This window comes from Cryptomeria japonica, chromosome 6 (assembly GCF_030272615.1).
Source record: "Cryptomeria japonica chromosome 6, Sugi_1.0, whole genome shotgun sequence".
NCBI classification, from domain to species: domain Eukaryota; kingdom Viridiplantae; phylum Streptophyta; class Pinopsida; order Cupressales; family Cupressaceae; genus Cryptomeria; species Cryptomeria japonica.
The window spans coordinates 9,594,163-9,620,567 of record NC_081410.1 but is presented as its reverse complement, the minus strand read 5'-3'; positions in this window follow the sequence as shown (position 1 = coordinate 9,620,567).

The window sequence follows — 26,405 nt, the reverse complement described above, 5'->3', positions numbered from 1 at the left end:
AATTTAACCTTATTAACACAACAACTCAGCAACGGACAAACATAAAAGCATATAACAATGAGTAACAATGCAACCACAAAGATGAACACCATAACACCACAAATTTATACGTGGAAAACCTCAAAGAGGAAAAACCACGGTGGGATTGGACACCCACAATATCTATCCACTGATCAGATGAATAAATATTACAATAAGGGGCCTGCACATGTAGGAAGGCCAATAGCCTAGAGCACACTACTTATCACAAAAGGAGCCTCATTGACTACAAAAAACATCGAACTACAATTTGGAGTGAAGATTGAACTACAAGAATAACATCTCCTATGCCTGAGTACAGTTTCGGTTAAGCTCAATATCAAAGGCCTTAAACCTCTTCCACAAACCCAATTCGATCACCTATGATCGACCAAAACCTCTGCATATTATTACAACATTATTCACACACAGATAATCCCATAACCTTTTCCTACGATCTACAAAGAGATCTTACATCATATTTATACCAACTTGAGACCTAAACAATTAGGTCAGCCGCCTAAAAGATAATACAATAGATTTGTTACATAATCCCACAAACCAATGATAAACCAAGTCGGCCTAAAACCAAAACAACATAATCCAAATGATAAACCCAATCAGTGACGCATCGGGAGCATCAACCAACACGTTACATAAACCGGTCTATAACCTAACAAAAATAACACCGGACCCAAAATAGGTTGCCATAAGACAAACGAAACACCATGATCAACTGGAACACGAACATGATAACCATTAGCATCCTGATAACCTTCTAGAAGCCACACCAACACCACTTATCAGATTCATCAAAAGATCTTCAACAAAGCTTTGTCGGTAAAACCCTTACCGATAACCAAAAGGCTTACTAGAACACATGATAGCATCCAGATCATCAAATCTTGAACCAACTAAATATGATACGCATCAGAAACACATGAATAACCAATCCAAACCAATTCCAACAGTCGGACCAAACCAAATACAATTCTCCAGATCAACATCAAAGACCAACCACTCTACCGAAAGTCGGTAGACAACAAAACAACCAGTGTTGACATCAATGAAAAACATCAATGCAACACATAATCAATTCCTCCAAATTGCCAACAATCTCCCCCTTTGGCATTGATGACAACACTATATGTGAAAAACATCTAAGTGCCAAGAAATGCCAAACAAGTCTCCCCCAAAGGAAGACATCAACAATCTCCCCAAGATGATATAACAATGAAGTTCCGAAACAATTATCTTTGTACCAATTAACCATCCATAGACCTGAACAAAACTCCCCCAATGGGATAAAACCAATCTAAAATTTTGTTCCTCTTCCTTGTGATAACAACCTCCCCCTTAGACTGATATCTCTGTTAAGCTATGTTTTTCATGTATATATCTCTCCCTCTTTGACATCAATGCCATAAATTTGACATTAACATCAAAGAAAAATCATAAAACCTCTAAACCACATAGCTGACTACTCCCCCTGAGTAGTAGCACCAACTCATCAATCTAGAATGAATGATAGTTCTGAGAATGCATGTCGAACTGATTCTAATCAGCATCACTCAAGTCTCTACCAGAGGGGCAAAAACTCCCAATCTATCTCTGAAGTACTCAAATGATTCCTTAGGAAAAGGTTTAGTGAAGATATCTACAATCAGCTCTTTAGTGTTCACATAAACAAGACTAACTTCATTTGCTTCCATCTTTTCCTTCAGAAAGTTATACTTGATAAAAATGTGCTTAGTCTTGGAATGAAATACCGGATTCTTTGATATACCAATAGCAATAGAGTTATCACAGTGAATAACTACTAGTTCATTACAATCAACCCTTATATCCTTCAACATTTGCTTCATTCATAGAACTTGTGTACAGTTAGTAGGAGCAACAACATACTCAACTTTAGTAGTAGATAAAGAGGTACGTGACTGCTTCTTGCTGAGCCATGAAACAAGTTTATTTCCAAGAAAGAAAGCTCCACCTGATGAACCTATCGAGTTACCTATATCTCCATCCCAATCCGCATCTGAAAAATCCTTGAAAATATCTAAAAATCCTAGCTACCGGAGCAAGGATTCAACATAATCAATTCCTTCCTTCTGAGAATATCCATTGTAAACTAATCAAGCCTAGTTCCAATAAAATCCAAGTCCATGTGTTGTCCTTTCCTAACTGATCCAATTCCTCTTCCATAGCTTACATTCAACATTCATCCTTACAAACTTCAATAACTGATGTCGATAAAATTAGAGAAATTAAGCATACCTCATCAACTACCAACCTTCTTCTTATATAATTATCTGATCTTCTGAATGATTCAACCTTGCATACCTAGGAGTCTTCTGACTTTTGTTCCTCTGCTCTGATCTTCAGTTATAGTTGAAGTTTCTGATACTGCCAGAGTAACTAGTTCAACATTTTGTTCCGATACAGGTGCTACTGGTTCAGTTGTAACCATTTCCACTTCCAGTTCTCTCTCATAAGTTCGTATTTGACCTCTGTTCTGCTCATCCACCTTGACATTTGCACTCTTCACAATTCTTTGCAATCTTTTGTTATATATGTTTTGATTTCATTTGAATAACCAAGAAATATTCTTTCATCACATCTAGGATCAAACTTCAAATTCACTACCAAAGATTCTAAAATACTTAACTGTAGATGCATGACCAAACCATAACTCATAAAGTGACTTACCGGTAAACCAAACCAGATACAAAGATCAAAGATCCAAGATCCAACAAATCTTCGTCGGTTAAACTTCAAACTAACTTCTCCAAGATTTGAAACAAGCTTTCAGACCACTACCATGGGGAGACAATACCAGAGGCAATGCAAGATGTGTCATCAATTTGCCTCCCCCTAAGGCTAATGCCTTAGTCACCGGATGAGTTTCCTATCGGTGCAAGAACATTCTGCTCTATCAGTTGAGTATCCGAGTTGTTTGTCTCTATTGGTTGATCTTCAAATTTCCTAACCCATTTCTTCTCATGCTCCTTCTAGATATCATCAACCTTTTGTTTTCCTTCCTCATCATTTCCTACCGAATTGTTCTTGCTTCTGCATAATTTAGCAATATGTCCTATTGTGTTGCATGCATAGCAAGTGACATTATTCTTCTGAATTGACTTATTGAGTCCTTGACGATTCCTTGACCTACATTGATTAGCGATATGTCCAAACTTTCCACATACATGACATCTCATATTCATTCTATAATCTTTTGTCCTATGACCATACTTTTTACAATTTGAACACTGACTGGGAACTGCATTATTATTTTGATTTGCTCTATTCATGCATTGACTTTCTCTATGACCAAACTTGTTACAAACAAATCATCTACCATTAAATTTATATGCATTGGGTTGCCTTACCGGTGAACTTTGATTCCGGTTGAGCTTCTAACCAGATGTGTTATGCTGATTTGCAGTACCAGAGCTTTCTCCATTCTCAAATCTAATACCTCTAGTGTCTCTAGTGTCCTTTGATCCTTCAATAATTCATCAAGCTTAGCAGAACTAACCTTGAACTTCTCTTTGTATTCCAGATCACTTCTTAGGATTATCATCATTATTTCCAACTCTTGCTCATTGTTTTGTGATTGCACTAATTCAATTCTTAACACATCATTCTCACGCGCCAACCTAATGCATTCCTCAAATATGTCTTTCAGATATATAGCAAGATTTTCTTCATTCTTCTTTCATTCTTCAATCTCCTTAGACATCCTCATAGTCATGGCTTGCATTTCATTCTTCATGACACCATTCTCCCGACTCAGCTTTTGACACAATTCCTTTAAATCATTCTTATCTCCATCATCCTGATTTTGTAATTAATCACAAAGTTCTTTCCTTTTAGTTTGGGCAGATGACAACCTATCTTGCAAGGTAAAAATGAATTCCTTCGCAAATCTCAACTCATCTTGTAGCTTCATGTTCCTCAACCTCTCAGCATCATAGTCTTCAAGTGCTACTTGAAGTTCCTTCCTCAAACTTATCTCCATAGATTCCGGATACAGGATCTTCCTCAAGCTGTTAGGCTTACTCCAAGGAACCAGGCTCTAATACCAATTGTTGGGATCCAAGAACACTGAGAGGGGGGTAAATCAGTGTTCTACCAGAATGGAGAAATTTAACCTTGTTAACACAACAAATTAGCAACTGGCAAACATAAAAGCATATAACAATGAGTAATAATGCAACCATAAAGATGAACACCATAACACCACAGATTTATACTTGGAAAACCTTAAAGAGGAAAAACCATAGTGGGATTGGACACCCACGATATCTATCCACTGATCAGAATAAATATTACAAAAAGGGGCCTGCACATGTAGGAAGGCCAATAGCCTATAGCACACTGCTCATCACAAAAGGAGCCTCACTGACTATAGAAAACATCAGACTACAATCCAGAGTGAATATTGAACTACAAGAATAGCATCTCCTATGCCTGAGTATAGTTTCGGTTAAGCTCAATACCAGAGGCCTTAAACCTCTTCCACAAACCCAATTTGATCACCTATGATCGACCAAAACCTTTGCATATGATTACAACACTATTCTCACACAGATAATCTCATAACATTTTCCTACAATCTACAAAGAGATCGTACATCATATTTATACCAAGTCGGGACCTAAACAATTAGGTCAGCCACCTAAAATATAATATAATAGATCTATTACAATATCCCACAAACCAATGATAAACCAAGTCGGACTAAGACCAAAACAACATAATCCAAACAATAAATCAAATCGGTGATGCATTAGGAGCATCAACCAGCACGTTACATAAACCGATCCATAACCGAACAAAATAACACCAGACCAAAAATAGGTCACCATAAGCCAAATGAAACACCACGATCAACTGGAACACAAACATGATAACCATCAGCATCCTGATAACCTTCTAGAAGCTGCACCAACACCACTTATCAAATTCATCAAAAGATCTTCAACAAAGCTCTGTCGGTAAAACCCTTACCGATAACCAAAAGGCTTACTAGAACATATGATAGCATGCAGATCATTAAATCTTGAACCAACTTAATGTGATATGATCAATACTAAGAGGGGGGTGAATTAGTATACCAGAAAACACTGTATTTAAACACTTAAACAGTCTAGTGATAAACCGGTAGAACAGTTTAACAGTCAAACCGGTTAACACACATGCAAACCAAAATGCAAATAAGACATTCACCCATAGGAGCAATAACACCATAACACAAAATATTTGACGTGGAAACCCAAATGGGAAAAACCACAGTGAGATGAAACTCACGAGTAACTATCTACAGAATAGGAACCAGACCGGTTAAGGTCATACAATGTTCTTTACCAGAACAGATCCTATTAAGAATCTCAATCTCTATTAGGAGATAAGTCTGATCAAAGACTACCTTGCTAGAGGATTTTAGATCCACAGATGTGAACCACCTTGTTAGAGGATTTTACAAAGGCTACTCTGAGCCTACCCGGTTAAGGGCTTCAGACTTGTCAAAGATGTGAGTAATTAACAAGTGAGTGATCTAGAAAATAGCACAAATTGCTTGGTTAGATCCATTCTGGCTCATAGCTAATGCATTTCAGCATTACTTTAGTCTTCAATAACTCACACTTTATTACTCCTCAAAAACTCGATCTTCACAGTTAAGATCGTTCTTACAAAAACTCGTCAACCACCTTAAACCCTTGCAACTCTCACAAAACCCTAGACGTGATGTCCTTGTAGAGGAATCTGATTTCATGTCGGTCCAATAGATTTACAATCCAATTTCCTAGGTTCAATGAATCTAGACATACTTGGTAACACGACACAAAAAGCACTGCCAGAGTGTCGGCACCATCAAACAATCGGTGGATGGTAACTCATCACAAAAAGCCGGTTGATAATAAATCACAGAATGCCGGTTGGTAACTCATCAGAGTTTTATCGGTTTCTAAAAAATACCAGTTGCTGGTTTAACAAAAAATGAAGATTGGGGAATATGTGTTTTATCGTTTTGATCCCTCGTACCGCTTGGGATCCACGAACCGCTTGGAGTCAACATACTGCTTAAGACCGGTAAACACATTCTGCAAAACACCAATAGTCTAAAGACTATTATACAACATACCGGTTGCAACAAATTCTGGTTTAGCTTTGACTCATACATATAAAAGTGATCTCAATGCAAGTGTGTGTCCATCAATGAAAATCACAGCATAATCATAAAAAATGCCAATTATCTCCCCCTTTGGCATTGTTGGCAACACTTAGGAAAATTTTGATATCTAAGTGTTTTACAACAAAATCATGCTATAAGCAAAATTGCTCCCCCTAAGCATATACACTATCCCTTTAGTTAACAATACAATGTATAACTATTTGCATACAAAGATAGCCATTAAGCATACATCAAAATTTTAAATACCAGAATACTTCTCCCCCTTTGCCAATAATGACAAAGTGTAGCTGATCAACCCCTGTTTTCATTTGGTATTAAAATAATAAGAGTTTATGACAATAAGGAATAAAACTTGTCAAAAACAGATTTAAAGTCCTACAAAAATTATTTCATAGATAAAGACTAGGACTCAAGTAGGGAGGTGGCTACTTCTTTCGTTGTCTGCATCTGGGAGACCTGCTCTTTCATGGCATCTATTGTGCTCATCTCTTGAGTCACCGTTAAGGCATCCAGATTGAGATAGCACTTCTGAAGTATTTGTAGGTATGGGAGTAAAACCAGTTGAAGCTCCTGCAAATCTTGTGACTGGGTGCTGATCTCAAGCTCTATTCTTGCAGACTAGATATGAAACCGTTGAACAGTTTGCCCATAAGCAGTAAAGGAGTTATATGGTGACTTGAAGGTGCTCATGTATAACTACAAGTCAGATTTAAGCTTTTGCTTCTGTGCAAGCACGTCATCATAGAAGAGATGGGGTTGGCAAATCTTACTGAGTAGTAGATTCCCCTCATCCAGAGCATCCCTTATATCTTTTTGAGCTTTTTAAAGATTGGATCGGAGCTCATTTAGCTTCTTCACCAGAGCAATATTTAGAGCTTTCTGGTGCTCTTTCTTTGCATTTGCCTCTACTACCTCTTCTAGGCTCTGAACCTGATCATCCACTACTATGCATAGGAGCTTTAATTGAGCTAGTGATGAATCAGTATTTGGGAGGTTTGTACCGGGTATCAAATAGGTAAGAGTGTCCACCGTAGCTTGGATCACATCTTGCTCCTTTTTCCTCCTTATCACTTCAATGCATTCTTGATAAACTTTGATGCTCTGTAGCAGCTCCATTTCATTTGCAGACTGGAGGTCAATAGGGTTGGTGAGGTCAATCAGTTTGGCTTGACTACTGGTTGCCTTTGGAGTCTCCATCTGCGTGCTCTTTTCCGCTTCTACTTCCTTGTCCTCCTCTACCTTTTTCTTCTCCGCTTCTTTTCTCTTTTCCTCTTCCTTATCCTCTTCTGCCTTTTTCTTCTCTGCTTCCTTCCTCTTCTCTTCTTCCTTTTCTTCCTCTTCCTTCTTCTTTTTTGCTTCCTTCCTCTTCTCCTCTTTTTTTTCTTCCTCTTCCTTCTTCTTTTCTGCTTCCTTTTGCTTCTATTCTTCCTTATCCTCTTCTTCTTTCTTCTTCTTTGCATCTTCTTATTTCTTTTTCTCTTCATCCTCTTCTTTTCTTTTCTTCTCATCCTCTTTTCTCTCTTCCTCTTGTTTCTGTTTCTCCTCATCTTCTTCCTTTTTCTTCTTCTCCGCCTGTTTCTTTGCTACCTCTTCCTGTTTGTCCTCTGCTTGCTTTTCAACCTGTTCAACCTGCTTCTCCTATCCTATTGCTTCATATGGTGAGTCCTGAGCAACATCCTCTACATCCAGAGCATCGACATCAATAGTGGTTGTAGGTTCAACAACCAGATTGCCTTCATCATCAAACACTTCATCCGGTTTTGATATTGTCGGTTCCTGCTCAGCCTTTTTGATGCCTTGAAGCACTTTGTGCGTGTGAACCGCAGTTGTCATGTGCAGATGAGTGTCCTTTTCGACATCATCAATTATTCCTTGCAATAACCAGAGTCTTCTTCTTCTAGTGAAGAAGAGTCCTTTATTTTGATTGATGACATCAAACAACTCTAAATTGGACAGGTCGAGAAAGTATCGAGCAAAAACTTTCTCCTTGATTTCATGTTCCTTCTCTATGGCAATGCGCCATTTATTGTCTAAGGGCTTATACAAAGAATCTGGTGTCTCAGATCTAATTTCTGAAGGCGACCGGTCATCAACACATAAATACTTTATAATTTCTTGCTCTACTTCTTCCTTTTCTTCATCATTAAAATCATCAAAATGATCTACCAAATCATTTTACAATTTTCTCCTAATATTTTTAATTGTTCTTTGACAATGTGTCAAAGGTTTGTAGGAAGAAATATCAATATTTACCGATGCAGATGATGTCGGTTCATTCTTTGTCTTTTTCCTTGATTGCCTAGTCTTCTTCTTAGGTGGTTCTTCTGACACGGTTTCTTCTGAGTCAGGTGAATTGCTTTTTGTCTTCCGCTTCCTCTCGAAGACTTTTGCAGGCGCTTTCGGTTTCTTCTTAACTAGTGACTGCTTGGTCACTTTGGGACTGGCTATAGTAACCGGTGCTGATGCTGAAGGCACTGCCTTTCCTTTCTTTTCTGAGGGTTCTGCAACCAGTGTAATCCTTTCTAAATAAGTGCCAGTTCTTTTTGCCTTAGGATCAAGAGGTGAGGCGATTAGGGTGGAAGCATACCCATCCAGCATATCATTCATTACCTCATAGCCCATAGGTTCTACTTCTTCTTGTCTAGGCTCAACAGCCTCCATTAAGCATTCATCCACTTTGATGGTGAAGCAGATGTCCTGTTCATATTTCTTGACTATGTCACTGAATATCCTCATCCTTAGACTCATCTTACTTCTAAACTCATCAAATTACTTGTTCAGAACTTCAAGGTAGCTGATTCCGACTGCTTGCAGGCTTTCTTTGATTTGCTTGGTAACTGGTTGGTCAGCAAACCACTAAATATCTCCCACTCCTGGGAAGTAACCTTGGAAGTAGAAAAATAATCCTACTAGTAGTTGACCAAAGTTGAATTTCAATGCATTATCATGTTTGATTGATTTAAGATTCAATAGGAGTTGCCTTTGCATACCGGTGCATAGATCAAACAATGCATCTTCCTTAATCATCCGGTAAGCCACATTTACCGCTGCAGCAGATACAGAGTTAATTATGCTGGCATGGAACGTCCGGTATCCAATCACCATGCACGAATATTTCACGAGGTCATCCTTGATGGAATTAACAGTCATTCCTCATGAGTCACTCACTGAACCAGTGAGCTTGGTCATTTCAGTCTTGATGATCTTCCTCAGGGCTGGTACTTCACCGACATTGTAGAAACTGGTGACAGCATGAACAGCTTGCGGTGTGATATCATGCGTTCTCTCAAGATACATTTTGTCACCATGAACCCTGCTCAGGATGACTCTAATATGGTCATCTGTGAAATCCTCTAGGAAGTAAATCGCATTATGAAGCATCTTCTTCTCCAGGATGCTATATTCCAATTTGATCTTTTTATCCTTCTCACAGAATAAACCTAGCTACGAATGGATTGCGAGAGACCCTAGGTCTTCAATTTTACAATCTATATAATCAGGTATTCCTTCTTCTACTATTACTCCAGCAGGAACTTGTGACAGGGCATTGTATTTGGACTTGCGTTGAATGAAGTTTACTGAATTGACTGATGCACTAGAGCTAGTATGTGATGCGGAAGCCATGATAAAAATAGAAAACTCAAGAAATACCTTTCGGAAGTCATAAGTTTAGGGCTTTCAGATTCTACCTCACCTCACACTTTGTCAGTTGCAGAATCACCGCTTTGCGTTCTTCTCTTAACCATTTACAATTAGTTTTTGAATCTCCTTCAAGGTTTCTAAATTTCTCTGAATCGCAGCACAAATCACTTTTTCTTCGCTCTGTGCTTGAAAAACTTCTTCGCTCATAAAGTGATAGTGAGAAATGATTTGAAAAGCCCTTTTAAGCACATTCCTCACCTACCGTAATTAATGCTCCATCATTAGGGCGTAAACCCTAATTTTTCTTTTACTGTTTCTGATTTTTCGCCAAAGGACAGGTATCACATGTAATACCCTAAAAATGGTCATCTAAACCATGAGCCCCTAATCTCGACAACATCACCAAAGGTCCTAACCAAAGGCAATTAAATCAATCTTGAGCACATAATTAATTCTTTAATCATCAAATGTCACATGGCAAAATCAATCACTCAATATTAATTAAATATTTATTTAATTAATAGATCATTCCAAGTAAATCATTTTGAACAATTATCTTATTTATTTTATTAAATATCCTATCATATTTAATTAAATAAATCAATTTGCCATAAATCTTAAAAAAAGGAAACAAATCAAGAAAGAGGAATTAATTCAATCAAATAAATCAATTGAGCACAAATCTTCAAAAATGGAAATAAATCAAAAAAGGAATTAATTGAGAAAATAAATCAATTGGAAACAATCTTGAAAAAAAAAAATTTAAAATTGATAAATAATCTCAAAGAAAGCAATTAAAACAATTAAATATCAAAATTGAATGAAATAGAGAATAAATAAGTTTTTTCTAATTTTAATCTTAAATTTAGTTCAACTTCCTTTAAAACTGATAAAAGCATCCAATCACATCAATTTACCTGGATTGTGCTTCCTCTTGGAAAATCTTGACCGCTCATCATCATTTGATCTCAACCGTTGGTTTCTTTCTGAATTTTCTATAAATTCAGGCTCATCTCTCATTCAAGAGAGGCTAAAGAATATATTGTTATTATACCGTTTTTGCTCTAGGATTTCATTGAGATATTGCATATTAATTGTTTCATATTGATTAAATCATTTAGTTTAATATTGCAAAAATATTGTTACATTAATATTGCATCCATCTAGCATTCATCATGTTCATATAGATAAAATCCTTCGTCTTGATGTTGTCTAGTCACTGGTATTGCTTATAATCTGAGAGCAATCTTATACTTGCATCTTTTAGAAGGCAATGGGTCGATTTGTTATGGTTTTCATATTCATTGATTATATCTGTCTAACCATGCATGTAATGACTTGATTGAAGTGTTGTGTCTTGCAGATACAGGTCCACTTTTCACACACACATTTTTGGCGCCCACCGTGGGGCTCGAACCCACAACTACAAGATTTCTAATGTTTCTTGAACAAATTTAATGTTTGGTTTTTATAACTAATAAACATGTGTTCAATTTGCAAATAAAAATCTTTCTTTTTTATTGTTCTTCTATGACAGTCAAAAACGGTCTCGGTTTGGAGAGCATAACTATTTATCGAACTGTTGGATTGCAACCAATTTTTGATATGTTGTTTAAAATTAAGTTGTCTACAGGTTCACTGAAGGGATGTTCCTAAAAAATTTTGGTTTGAAAGTTATGATTGACAGAGTATAGGACTATCATTTTACTCATTCTTCTATGACAGTCAAAAATGGTCTTGATTTGGAGAGCATAACGTTTTATTGAACCATTAGATCTCAACCAATTTTTGATATGTTTTTTAAAATCATGTTTTATATAGGTTCACTGAATGGATTTTCCTAAAGAGTTTGGTTTGAAAGTTATGATCGATAGAGTGCAGGACTGTCATTTTACTCATTCTTCTGTGACAGTCAAAAATGGTCTCGATTTGGAGAGCATAACTTTTTATTGAACCGTTGGATCCCCACTTATTTTTGATATGTTGTGTAAAACCAAGTTTTATATAGGTTCACCAAACGGATTTTCCTAAATATTTTGGATTTGAAAGTTATGATTGACAAAGTGCAGGACTATCATTTTACTCATTTTTCTATGACAGTCAAACATGGTCTCAGTTTGAAGAGTATAACGTTTTATTTAACCATTGGATCTAACCCAAATTGTAATATATTTTGTAAAACCAATTTTTCCACATTTCTACTGAAGCGATTGTCCACATTATCTCTGGTTCAAAAGTTATAAATGACAGAGTGAAGTACTATCAAAACTGTCATAACTAGGATAGTCATAAAAAATGGAAATTCTTGTTAGATTAGTTTAAGTTATAGTTTGCATGCTATAATTTTCTTTTGATAATTATTTTTTATGTTATTTTGGAAACTAATTTTGGGATTTTAATGTTTTAAGGACGCTTGTCAAAGAATCTATCAATCAAACATACGCCTGCCAAAGAATCAAGAAGAAAATGACTACTGACATATTGGTTTTGCAGGTTGCCTAAGGAGAATCGACTAAACATTGTGTATTCATTTAATATTTTCTTAGGCACTTAAATTGCTATCTCGTTAAAGAACAAATCTGTCTTTCTTGTTTTTAGAAAAATCTAAGAGGTAGGAGAGTATGCTCTTGTCTTTTATAAACAATCAGAAATCTAGACCCTTGAAGCCTTTTTCTAAGTTTTGAGATTTGTGTACCTTTAACGGGCCTATCACCATGGGAAAAAGTAATCACCCTGTGAGAATGACCCAAGTGAGTACAGCTGGACCTGAGCATTCCAACTCACTATAATAAATAGGCCTATGGTGATTAAAGTCTCAGAGGATGGGATTATTTGAGTTTTCTCTTTGAGATCTCTCATATCGAGCATTTTGTAGGGTCTTGATCACGTTTATGTGACTACATCTTGTTTCAGTACCTTGTTGGGCTATAGGCCTCAATCATGCTTGCGTGACTTCAAGGGGTAATTTCAAACGGAATTCCTGACTAAGAACTATAAGATAGAAGCTACCCGATTCACCTCCGAAAGGTTGATAATCTTTGTGCAAGAGAGATAGTAACTCTCCCAAGACACTTGCCATATCGTGCCCCAATTAGCATTTGGAGTTGGCTAATATGGCATTGAGAATCCATTGCATGAGACTCAATGACTGTATTTTGATTAGCTATTGGGTGTGTACCTAAGTCAGCAAGCAAAGGTTTTCTTCTCTAAGCCAACTTCCATAGGGTTAGCGTGTTGTGATTGAATTATTATATATCTTGCGTGTTTTCTATTTTTTCATCCCTAAAACTAAAACTGAAATATTAAAATTGGAGAAAACAAATGAAACAATATCAAACAATTCAGTGATAAGCTCTATCCGTGTCCAAACTGGTCTTTGTCAGTCATCGAAACATCAATCCTTATCAAAAAATGGTAGTCGTTAATCATTGAAACTTTGTCTGTCAGAATCTCATCTTTGTCCAATCCTCTGTCATATGAATTCCTGATCTTGTCAGTCAAAATAGTCAAAATTGTCTAAAATAGTCTACAGTGAGCTTAAAACCGGTTATCATCCTCCTGAGCATAAACAACCTTGATAGTGTACCTCTATCGTTGCATTGCACGATTTTGTCGATCATCTCTTAAGCTAGTTCAAACAAACATCTCATCAAACCTAAGTTAACTTAGATAACATCTTACACAGGATAGATCATTCCTGAAACCAAACCAGATCTTAAGTTACTTCCCTCAATCACCACGTTAAATGCAACTACTAGCTACAATTTGATCTTGACTTCTGCAACACATCTCGCTCTCGATCCTGTCGGTTAAAAATGCTTGTTCAAACCAAAAGCTCTTCTAATTTTTTTGACAAAAGTAAGAATCTCATGGATACCTTAGCTCCAATTCCCATGGCTACCTATACTCAAATGCTTCAAGATATAAAGAAAAAAATATATGACATGGAAATCCAACAAAATAGATCAATGACTCCATTTGAAAAACAAATGTATGATATCAAGTGTGAGAAACTTCAAGAAGTGCTAAAACGATTATGTGATTTGTCAACCAAATACCAACAAATGATTGACAATCAAAAGCCAAATCTCAAACAAGCTCACAAGACACCTTCACCAAGACAAAAATACATCTATTCCCTAGATAGACAGTTTACACCTTTGGGGCAATCTATTGAGTCTGCTTTGGAAGAGCTTATTAAGAACAATCTTATCATATTGCCTAAAAAGACCACATGGGGATGGGAATTTATGAGTAAGTATTGTGCATATCATAGACAATATGAACATAAGACTTTGCATTGCATATAATTAAAACATAAGATTCAAGATCTCATTGATAATGGTGTCATTGAAATTGAAGATCCTAATGACTCGCCTAAAGAAAAATAAGGAATTACTTCTAAGCATAATCAAAATCATGAACCTATGTCTAGCAAGGCTCCATATGTAGCCTCCATTCCTTCCATGATGCCTTCATCTCCTACAACTTCTCAGCAACAATCCATACCATCTCCTTCAAACAATGAAACTTCTCATGTTTACCTTCAAGGGCTATCTCCTATGGAAATCCAAGTTAATGGAAATAGTGATACAAGTTCCTCTAAAGATTTAAAAATCCCAGATCTTATGCCATCATACACTTTAATTCCAAATGTACCCGCTCCAGAAGGCCATTTCCAAAATGCTTCCCCATCATGTCAAAATATGGAGACTTTCCAAGAATCTCCTACACCTATGAAAAATCCTATCCCTTCCTTAGAAGTGACTCCATGTCAAGAGGATAATCTAAAAAATGAAGAAACAAGTCCTATCATAAATCAAGATCAAGACACCAAAACTCCTCAATCCCATCTAATGATTGAAAAAGATCCCACCTCCCTAAAATCCCATGATGATCCCCTTATACCTTTCCATTTCTTCCAATATGACCCCCTTCCATCTCAAGAGAAAACCATCCTTCCAAATCCCATTCCTACTTTACTTCCTAAGCAAGATCATGATGCCTCTTCCACCTTTTCAAATGATCCTATTCAAAATGACAAGTCAAGCATCCTTCCTACTCTATCCAATGGTCCTCTTCCATGTCAAGATCAAAGTATCCCTTCATCTCCTTGTCATAATCCTCCATATTCACCTCAAGGATCCATCATGCCTACAAATCCCCTTCGTGATCCTATCATTCCTTACATTCCACCTCCATCTCATAATGGACTCGTGCCTTCTTTCCAAAGCAAAGTGTATCCTACAAGTCAAAATATTTATAAAGGCAAAGGGATAGATCTCCACAAGCAAGAACCCCTCAATATTAAAGAAGGTGTTAAAAGTCATGACCTCAAGGACATTTCTCAAGATGTTGGTATCTCTCATAAATCCTGGATTTATCCAGTTAAATCCAAAAACACGCCTTCCCCATCATCACTTCCATCCATTCTAGGTCCCTATATCCCTCCTGTTGTCTTCAAAATCTGATTCCCTTTAACATCCTTAGAATAATATGGTTAAACTCGGTGCAGAAGAGACATTAAAGATAAGGAAATTCTCAAGACAACATATAACAAGGTTTGATTGAACCTTCTACACTTCGGACTTACTCGAAGCCCAGGTGGGTATACCTTTGTGAATTGAATTCACACTTTCAAACATAAACCCACAGCAAACCAGTTCAGAAAACCAGTGGATCTATTCACCTTGAAATCAACTGAAAACAAAGAATGGAAATTATACGTAAATTCCGTATTTCGATCAACAAAACATGCAATAAACAACTTCAATTAATATCAGTGCCTTATCCAAGGTCACATAGTCATCTAAACTCAAATAATACTCCTCAAACAAAACATCTTTATGTGTCCCATTGGCTTGGTTTATATTAATCCTTGTGTATGCCTGACACCTACAAGAATTCAAGCATTCCAAACTAAACTATGGTCATCAAAATTCAAAGTCTCTTCCAAAGAGTTTACTGGTATGAGCGATCCCCGCATCTTTAATTTCCCTCCTAAAGAGAAAAGCTAACGAACACTTCTACTAAAATTGCTTTGCAATCCCATTCAAACAGAATAACCCTGGATTATTTAGAATGAAACAATAAACAAATTTGTAAACACACTTGAAGACAACACAAAGCTTAACTCAAAACTGATGGTCTGTATATTGATATTTAGTTCAAGAAATATTACAAGAAATTTTGAGTATCCTCCATTAGACTTAGAAAAGCTCAGATAAATTTCTGCAGCGTTTTCTTACAATCTTTTTGGGATCTTTTTTTCTCTAGTCCTGGTATCCATTTATAACAACATGGATGCACAAAGCTTCGGACTTCTCGAGGAGAGTTTGTTACAATCATTTCTTTCAAAATAAAGAGGTTACAAGCTTTTCGGAAAAACAGTTACAAGCTCTTTTCGGCCTCTGCAGTTTCTTCAACAAGTTGTTCAGTTGTAACCTCTTCTACTTTTTCAGGGGTGCTCTCCGACTGTTCCGGATCATGGGTGGCATATTTAGCTATCCACTCACCATACACTTCTTCTATCGGCCATGAGAAATTAATCACTTTATCTTTAGTCTTAGTCAACCTTTTCCAAGAATTTCTCATTTTGTTGACTTCTGAATTGAGAAAACCATAATGTGACTTAATTTTCTCTATCTCTTGTATTGTTACAACAAAGAAAGAAGCATCATCAAGATCAATAATTCCTTTAACTCTTGCTGACAATTTAGCTTCTATCTCCTTGAGCCACATTTGTTTGTCCTTTAATTGATTCGGGCTAGCAAAAACTCCTGGGAGCAACTCAAAAACTTGATCAGTGTACTCCTTCTTGCACAAATTAACCTTCCTATCCACATTATCCACCTCTGCTGCTAATTGTACTAAGACTTTAGCGACATCAAAAGTGGATTTGATGATGGGATTGGCCCTTGCCTCATCGCAGGATACACACATAAACTCTAAATCTTGCTCCCTAGGCCTCTATTTATCAAAAATAGGTGTCAAAATGGCCTTGTCTCTCCTGAGCTCATTCCATATATCCATAATTTTACCTACATTGTTATAGAGCAATGAGGCATTTATTGTATCTGTAAAACTGGAAATTGTAGCTCTTACTCTCTCCTCATACTTCTTTGCATATAAGGCCTGAGCCTGTTTCAAGTTTTCCAATTCTTGAGGAGTAATTTCAACCATTTGAGAGTTGGAGGGTGCTGGAGATGGTGGAAACTCAATGATAGGGCTAGTAGGTGGAGGTCTTGTAGGAGAAGAGGAAATCATCAGTGTTGAAGACTCACCTTGATGGTATTGTCCAGTCAACTGGCTCTGCAGCTTGGCAATGATGCTATCCTTGCCTCTTACCTCCTCCTTGGCATTGTTGTAGGCCTTCAAAAATGTTTCCAACTTAACTTGGAGGGCCTCTTTCTCTTTGGCTTCCTTCTCTGCTACTGCAACACTAAATTTTGAAGTCTCTAACACAGTGCTAGTAGCCTCCACTACCCCTGTACTCTGCACTCTCTTCACCATCATTCCACCAAGGTAACTTGACCCTGGGGTGTCTTTGCTTTTCTCACTCTCATTTCTCTTGAGAAACCACATAACGAGTGCAACATTGTCCTTATTGAAAGTAATCCCCTCCATGGGTTTAGTCTCTTTTCTCACTGCATCTAGTACCAGGGCGTCTGCTATATCCCATTCAGGTAAGATAAGCTCTCCAGCTTGTGCTACCATATCTCTTCCTTGCTCAGGGGTGATGGTTTTGAATTCTTCCATCATCTCTTGCTTTATTTCCTCTTCCACCAGGGCTAGATCTTTATTGGGTTGCTCAGCTTTTCTCCTTTCACATCTAGCATTATATTTATCTATGTGTTGTTTCCATATAAATTGCATAAATGCTTCTGATGTGACAAAATTGTTATCAGCTAAAAAGGCACTACTTGCCTATTTTATCTCAGGATCCCACTCCTGGCCTTTAAGTTCAGTGGTAGTGATATCCATTTCAGCAGCAATAGGTTCTTTTGGCATTCCTTCCTCCACTTCATCATAAGTGTATGCAATTTCCCCTAGACTACCTAACTGTAGGAGTTGCTTAGTTGCTGCTTGCTCATTTCCTATATGGATAGGGGATTGGGATGGGGAATACAAAGGTGTATCTGATTGCACTTCTTTCCCCACCCTTTGCTTCTTAGGACTTTCTTGGATGTCAATGACATCTTGTATCTTCCTCTTTCCTTTGGAGGTAGAGGGCTCCCCTGTCGTAGGCATCGACACACTATAGTTGGACTTCTTATGCAGTGTGTAATCACTAGGAGGGATTGCCTTGCTGGAAGCTGACCTACTAAGGATCATTCTTTCCTTCTCAGGGTTGCTCTTGATTACAGCTTCCCTCTTCTCCTTCAATGTCTGCATCACATCTTCAAAGCAAATAATCAAAAACTTTATTTTCTCTTCCAGTGGGAAAAAGCTAGACAATGGGTCATAGCTAGCATCAAATTGATGCACAAAATCCAAGGCTTTTTTATAAGCCACCCACTCCTCTTTCCTTAGCTCCTGCTCATCTAGATCAAACTCATTTCTGATGAGGTCTTCAGGAAACTGGAATTGATGAGGCCTACCTCTGCATGCTACCTTCTTCCTAAACATACCGTTGAAGAAGTCTTCTGGATCAACACACCTGGACACTGCAGTGGACAAATGATAAGGCTTGAGGAAATCCTCAAAGCAATTCTAGCCTCCTTTTGTTATTACAAATTGGTGAGCTATGGTAGCTGCAGGGAAAATAGTCCCTTTACCCCTGCTTGTCAACTCTGCCTCTTGTAAGCCACCAATTTGTCTAAGGATCTATGCGATTCCCACTTTGAGAGGGACCTGGTAAGGTAGCAAAAATGGGGTGCCTCTGAAACCAAACACTCTGAAAACTGTGGAGACTGGATACAAGTAAATGTCACCCCAGTTATGAACAATTTTTATGTTCTCTGCGAATTCTTTTGGTCTTATGAATTCCAGAAGAACTTTGGGGATTCTTGGGTTCTTAGAGAAGAGGAGAGTCCTTATCATAGATGCAAAATATTTATCAAACTTCAAAAAACTGGCATCCTCTCTATCCCATGACAACACAGTACTCCATAATTGTGCCAACATTTTTTCTCCTTCCTTCTCCTTAACAAGGTCCAGTCCACTGGCAAAGTAATCACCACCTTTGAAGAGAAAAAGATGCATCGGGAGTGAGTACCATCCGAAAGGCCTATGCACCTTTCCATTCTTGATTCCTATTAACCCTCCATGAATAGCATCAGCAATATAAGAGGCATAATCAAATGTAATTGCAAGAGAAGGATTCAAAATCTGAGCAATCATTAACAAGTAATGATTCGGCATATTTGCTTTAGCATCTTCTCCCAAAACTTGGCAAAGTGCCCAATACATTCCTTTAGCCCTCAGGGTGAACATACTTAATGAAAAGGGCTCTTGTGTGTTGGGTCCTACAACTATTAACCCTCCTATTTTCACAAAAAATTCCTTGAGAGGCCCATTCCTGAGATGACTCCTCTGTGCGCCGTAAATTTGGGCTAATGATGTGAAATTTATAGGTTCTAGAAAATTGGTGAACTCATTAAGCCCAAAAGTTGTCCTGAACTCTTCAGCATTAATCTCAACAAGGGTTTTCCCATTTACATCCCGAATGCTTCTTGTGACTGGATCATAGTTGAGCGCAATTTGGGTCAGCAAATTTGTGTCCATAAATACCCCTGGGACAACTAATTTCCTGACATCTAATTCCCAGATACTGTTTTGCAGGGCAGGAGAATTTCTCATTCCAAATCCAACTTTAAACAACCCCAACCCAAACAATCCAACCTGTGGGTCTCTCAACCAGTTACCCTTGTCATATAATCCTTCTCTTATCTTTAAACGGGGAGCCTTGGGCACTAACTCTTTTGCCTTTGAAGCCTGATTAGTTGACAACGTCAACTGTTCTAAAAAATCATCATAGACACTCCTTTCTGAATAGTTAACTTTGCCAGAAAATTCTCTTTTAGGAGCCATTTTGAAAACGTCAAAAATGAATACCACTCCTAAACAATTCTGTGATGAATCAATTATCTTATCTAAAACACTACACAGGAATTGCTATACAAGAATACGAGTGTGTAGGGGAAAAAGTGACACTAAGCAAACATGCCCTAATCTCACTTTCAATCACACACTTGTGGAATACGAAAGAGCCTAGAGGTATCACACAATTGGCTACTTATTTTTGTAGAAGAGAGAGCCACGGGCTACCTATTAGGATTTCTATTCCTTTGTTGTAATTTAAAGATAAAATGATGCAAGTTCAATTCCTAGCCCTAGAGTGCAAGTATGAACTAGTAACAAGATTGCAGAATTGAGATTAAACAATGGAAAGCTATAAACACAAGGACAAGATAAGAATGCAGATGTGTACCTGGAGTTAAAATCTAAGTGAAAATGTTCGAGACGGGGGCGCGGGTGCCACTGTCCTAACTCTGCCCCTGAAACTGCTCCTGAAACTGCTGTTTTGCAACCTGAAAAGCTGTCAAAAATGCTGAAACTTGCTGTCTGACAGAGGGACCAGGGCGCCTAACACCCCTGTCCTAGGGACCAGGGCGCCCAACGCCCCTGTCCTGGCAAGACCAGGGCGCCCCACGCCCCTGTCCTAGTCTTTTGCTCTGAAATTTGGTGTGTTGTTCAGTCTCCGTCTGCCTCTTCCGGATCTGCAACTTGCGACGTCGTCCGAATCCCGAAATCTGCACTTATATCTGAAAAGGTGTTTTGGACGGCTATATAGGGTTTTGCCTTAGTCAAACCCCCACTTTGGTGATTTCCACCTCCACGAATAGCCAAGTTGTATTGTAAAAGTAATGTGTGTGCAGACCTTGTGTGTGTGCAAGATCGTAAAATGCAAGTAAGCAAACTAGAGCAACCTAGAAAGTAAACCCTAATTGCTTGTAAATGATAATGTAAATGCTCCAAATCAAGATGCAAAGTGATCTAAAGCATGAATACAAATGATATAATGAGGCTTATGCAAAGACATGAAAACAACATGAAATCATACCCAACCCCAAGGGAGGGGTACAAGCCAATCTTCAGTCGGTAATCCCCTATTGCTCTTCAATGTCTTCAAAGCCCTAAATGGATGAATGAAATTGATGAATGCTTGACGGATGGATCTTGAATGTTGTTGAAGTCTTCAAAGATCTGCTCTTTCGCTGCATAGAAAGTCCCTTGAAAACCAAAATTCTTGGATCCTTTCAAATGAAGAAAGAGAGCTCTTATATATGAAACCCTAGGTCTTAATTTCAACTTTTGGCCGACCTAGAGATTGAATCTCCCTCCAATTTCTTGGGGTTAAGCTTTATTTTATGATTGGATTGCGCTCCTAAAATTTCGAGAAAAATGTCCGGGACCATGTGCACTCCGGGCGCCATGGTCCCGACAACTTTTCACCAAATTTTCAGGGCCGTCGGATATGATGATTTTAGAGCGAATCCCGAAGTTACAGGTGATTTCGAGATGTTTTGACCGCCGAAATCAAGCCCCCAAGTTCAAAATAGGACCTAATTAGGGTTTTTGATTAAATGATGTATTGAAATAATAAAATGAAAGGGGCACACTTTAATGAAAAGGGCCCAACTTTATGATATGGAAGATGATGAAATAGAACCTTAGACCTAATTAATTTGATTAATTAAGTGCTAAAGGGAAAGAGCAATGCAAAATGCAAAATGCGCCAAGGCGGGTGCTAAACTAGGTGTGAAATTGTACCACCCTAGCAAGTGCGTACAATTTACGATGCTACATTTAGCCCCCACTTTAGCGGTCATATGAACACTATGTGCATATGCAAGCTAAAGTACAGAAAAGTAAACATTATTTGAAAAAGGATATATCCATAAGTCTGTCGAACGAAGCCCCCAACGGTATCTGCAGTACACAGTTAGGAACCGCACCCTACAAAACACACGTTAGATCACAAAATCACCTAATGCTTACTAAGGAAGGTGATGAAAATTCAAGGGTAGCTATATGCCCCCCCTGTTTCGGCTTGCTAATTTTAGTGAGTTGAAACAGGGTATCATGTTTACCACTTCGAATTGTTAAAGAATATTGATGACAAATGCTCACAAGAGGATTTGATATGAGATCAAAAACTAATGGAGAATCATTTGGTAAGAAAGAGGACCAAATCTCAATTCCAACACAACAAAGAGTGTGAGGATTTGAGAGTTCTCTAACACAAGATGAAGGATGTAAATGGAAACAAAATGCAAAGAGAAGAAAAGAAAGGAAAAAAAGCATGAATACACACATTGGTGATCCATGAGAAGAATAGTGAGAGAGAAAACATGGACTTCTCGCCCCTAGATCTTGTCTAGGTGATCCATGGGACAAAGGACATGGAAAACTAGCCCCTAGAGTCTGTCTAGGCGATCCATGTAAGGGAGGAGAGTGAGAAAGTCTAGCCTTATGCCGCTAGTTCCACTCAACCTCGTGCATGTGTGTGTAAGTGAGGTTAGAAGCACCTCATAGGAGTCTATGCCCGAGTATGCTACAACCTGTATATGTATATTATAAAAGTGTGACATCTCTCTCTAAGAGTCTGTGCTCTGGTTCTGAGAATAATCACCTTGCATAAAAGAAAAATGGAGACATCTCGCTCTAAGAGTCTGTGCTCTGGTTCCGAGAATGACCCATTGCTCAAAAAGTGTAATGTTTATGTCATAAGCAAAGTAGACCAAGGATACCTACCTTCATCACAAAAGAAGATACCCCAAAAATGCAACAATGTCATAGATCCAAGCAAGAGAGTTTTTTACTCTTTAAGCAAGGATAAGATAGTTGAAAAGGGATATCTTGTAGTATGTATAAAGGAGATCCTTAGAGGAGAAGAGATCTTTGTACAAAAGACACCTAGCCCCGAGAGGAATTGTCTTAGACAAACCTCTTCTAGAATAAGACAAAGAAGAGGATAAGAATGCAATACTTCCTTCTTTTGCGAGGTGAAAATGATTCTTAATGAAGGATGATGCTCTTTTTAACCCAATTGGGAGAGTGAATTCATTATGGATGTATTTTACCAAGTGCAAAAGAGGTTGTAGTCAAGGACTTACACCTCTTGTAAGAGAGAATCCTTGAACAAACAACAACAAATGCATACAAGGAATAACATCAAGTAATAAAGTTCACACCATCCGCGAAATAGAAAAAAGTGGATCCTTAGATAAAAATAAGAAAAGATCATTGCCTCCCAAGGATAAGGTCAATGAGAAGGACTTACACAATCTTCCAGAGAGAGATTTAGACATAAACAAAATGTACCACATACTCACATGAGTTCATGCAAGCAAGACATTAGTGTATTTAAAATGCTCCTTACAAGAAGTGGGTAGGATAAGAAAGAGAATACACATCTTCTCCCATATCTAGGAAAAGATGATCAATATTTCCACACTATTACCCCAAAGGGAAATTTTAACCATAAAAAGAAGAGATGTATGAAATCACTCTTGTCCCCATAGGAACAAGAGAAAATTAGGCTATTATGTTGCTTCAAAAATATGATTGCACTTGAAATTGTACCATCATGAATGACAATGAGCCCCCAGTAAATGAGCTACCAATGTCACATAATAGTCATTAATGTTATTTAAAGACATGATAGATTGAATGAGGTATTTGAATATGACATGCTAAATGCTCAACTATAAGTGAGATCAAAAACATGTATAAAATGATAAAAATTGAAGAAAAAAAGTCACAAGAAATCTTAGAAGAGGGATGAGTGTAATTTATTAGAGCCTTATCTGTAGAGGAAAGGACTTTATGATGAATAGGAAATAAAGATTCATAATTGGATTTAGAAACTTGAGGGGAGTCATAAAGAGATTTGTTCATCACCAAGATTTCCTTATGAGGGGAATGAGAGTTGATAGAAGTAGAAGATGATTTAGTTGAAGTGAGATCATCATCACTACTAAATATAGCATTCACATTAAGAGATGGTCTTTTAGATGCTTTGGTGGGCTTAGAAAGATTATATCCAAGTCCAAATGAATATTTATGCATGTTATGTTCTAAAGGAACTTTAATTCCTTGTTCATTTGCGCCACAACCATTTCCACTATAGCCACTCTTAGCCAAAATATGAAAACCACGACCATAACGATTAGCCATTTCAGAAAGAAAAGGTGGTTTTTCATAAGACAAAGAATCAAATTCTTCAGAATTAGAGGTGTGAGGAGAAGAAGTTTGAGAAGTGGCCACAAAATTATTTCTCATAGGTTTAGGTAAGACTGATTGATCTCTAGTTTCTTCCTTCTTTTTAACTTTAAGCTCTCTAGGAGGAACCCTATACTCACCTACAAAGATGGGATTAAAATCAAGAGATCCCTAATCGTCTTCTACGAGAACCTTCTCAGGATCAAAAGCCTTTTCATGTGTAGATTCAAGTTGAGAAGAATCTTCTTCAGGAACCTCAGACTCATCCAAAGAATTTTGATTATCAGAGGGTGATGATTCATCCATAGGTATCTTGTTTAACAAGTCATCACTAGAAGAGGAAGGCTTAGAAGAACTCCCTTTGGAAGTAGATGTTTGCAAACAAGCTTGAAAATTAGTATCACCTATCAAGGTATATGTCTTATTATTATAAATAAATTTAACTTGTCTATGCAATGTAGAGGGGACAGCTTGCATACTGTCAATCCAAGGTCTCCCTAATAACAAGTTGTATGTTAGATTTCCCGACATAACATGGATAGGAGTAGGCAAAGTAACAGGTCCCACTGTGATGGGTAAGGTGATAATACCTAATGAAGACTTAGCCACATTATCAAAGCCTCGAATGGGACAAGAGTCAGGCTCAATAAGGGATGTATCCACATTCATCTTATGCAATAGATTAATGCTACACACATTAAGGCCGGAACCATTATCTACCAGTGTTCGTCTTATAGCAGTGTCATTTATGATAACCACAATCATCAAGGGATCATATTGATGTTGAATTTCATTAGTAGGCAACTCATCTTGAGTAAACACAATTTGAGCTTTAAGATTCATCACAGAGTTAACCAAAGACACTATATTACTAGATGTATTAGGTGGAGGAACATTCAAATCTTTCAAGGCATCTTGTAACATTCCATGATGAGTGGAAGAAGTTTGGATCAAATCCCAAAGGGATATCTTAGCAGGGGTAGCTTTAAGTTGTTCTATGAGATCATAGTCCTTACTAAGCATTTGTGAAATACGAGGAGCTTGAGGAAGAATAGGTTGGGAAGGAGGAAGTGAAGTTGGGATAGTTGGAGGAGGATTAGGTTGCCTATTATTTCTTGTGTTATAGGTATGAGAAACCGCATGATAACTCTCTCTAGTCAGTTGCTTAGCATACTCATAAGGGCTCTTAGTAGAATAACCTCCTTGCACAGTAATAATAGGTTTCTTAGGAGTGCAAAAAGAATCATTAGCATAACCACCTTGAACCACTAAGATAGGCTTATTTAAAGGTTGAGAATTTTGAGAAGGACAAGCACCTTGGATAGTGAAGAGAGGTTTGTTAGGTGTCTCATTCACATGTATCAAATTGATTGAGGATGGTTTAGAGGAATGAACAAAAGTATTGGAAAAATTATTGATAGTCTTCTCTTGCACTAAAATCTCATCACGGATTAAATAAATCTTAGGAGAGAGACAAGGGGTAGGCATTGATGTTCTAGTAGGTAGAGTAATACTAGGAAAGGTCATATCATCCTCTATCATCAAAGGATTTACATGGGGAATAAATTCTCTAGGAGAAGGATCAACATTAATCTCTAAAGTCTCACTTTTGAGATGGAGATCTTTGAAAGAGATGTTAACCATCTTGTTTTGAACTAGGGTTTCCTTATGAGTAGAACCAAGTTGAGGAGAGGGAGATGCTTTATTTTTAGAGGGAGAATGATTGAGATTCAAGGAAGGTGAGAAACTATCAAGGGAGTTTTCAATCTTGATTTCATCCCCTTTGGCTAGGGGTAGAGAATAATCTATACCTTCTTCTAATGGTTCATCCCAAATAGTGAAGTGGTTGAAAGGAATGCTTGAAGTATTGTCAATTTCGGGAGAGGAGATAACATTGTTTATTAATTCCTCATCCTTAGGAGGGAGAGCATCAATAGATGTGTTAAACTCATCCTCTTTCCTCAAAATATGTTCAATATGATCTTTAGGGGAGAGAGAATTAAGGAAATTGCTTATTATTTCATCTTCTTTCTCTAAGGGATGCTTATGGGTAAGACAAACTTTAGGAGAAGGGTAAGCATTTATCATTAATTCATCATCTCTAGTGGGAATTTTGTTGGAAAAGGAAATGCCATCACTAGGAAATGTAGGGATAATTTCATCTTCTTGCACAAAAGGATCCTCATGAAGGGAGTGTTTTTTAGGAGGAACATGAACATATTTCTCCAAAGATTCATGCTTAGGAAGGAGATCTTTGAAAGAAGTGTTCATAACCTCTTGTTGCACTAACATGCCCCCATTGGAAGGACCAACTTTAGGA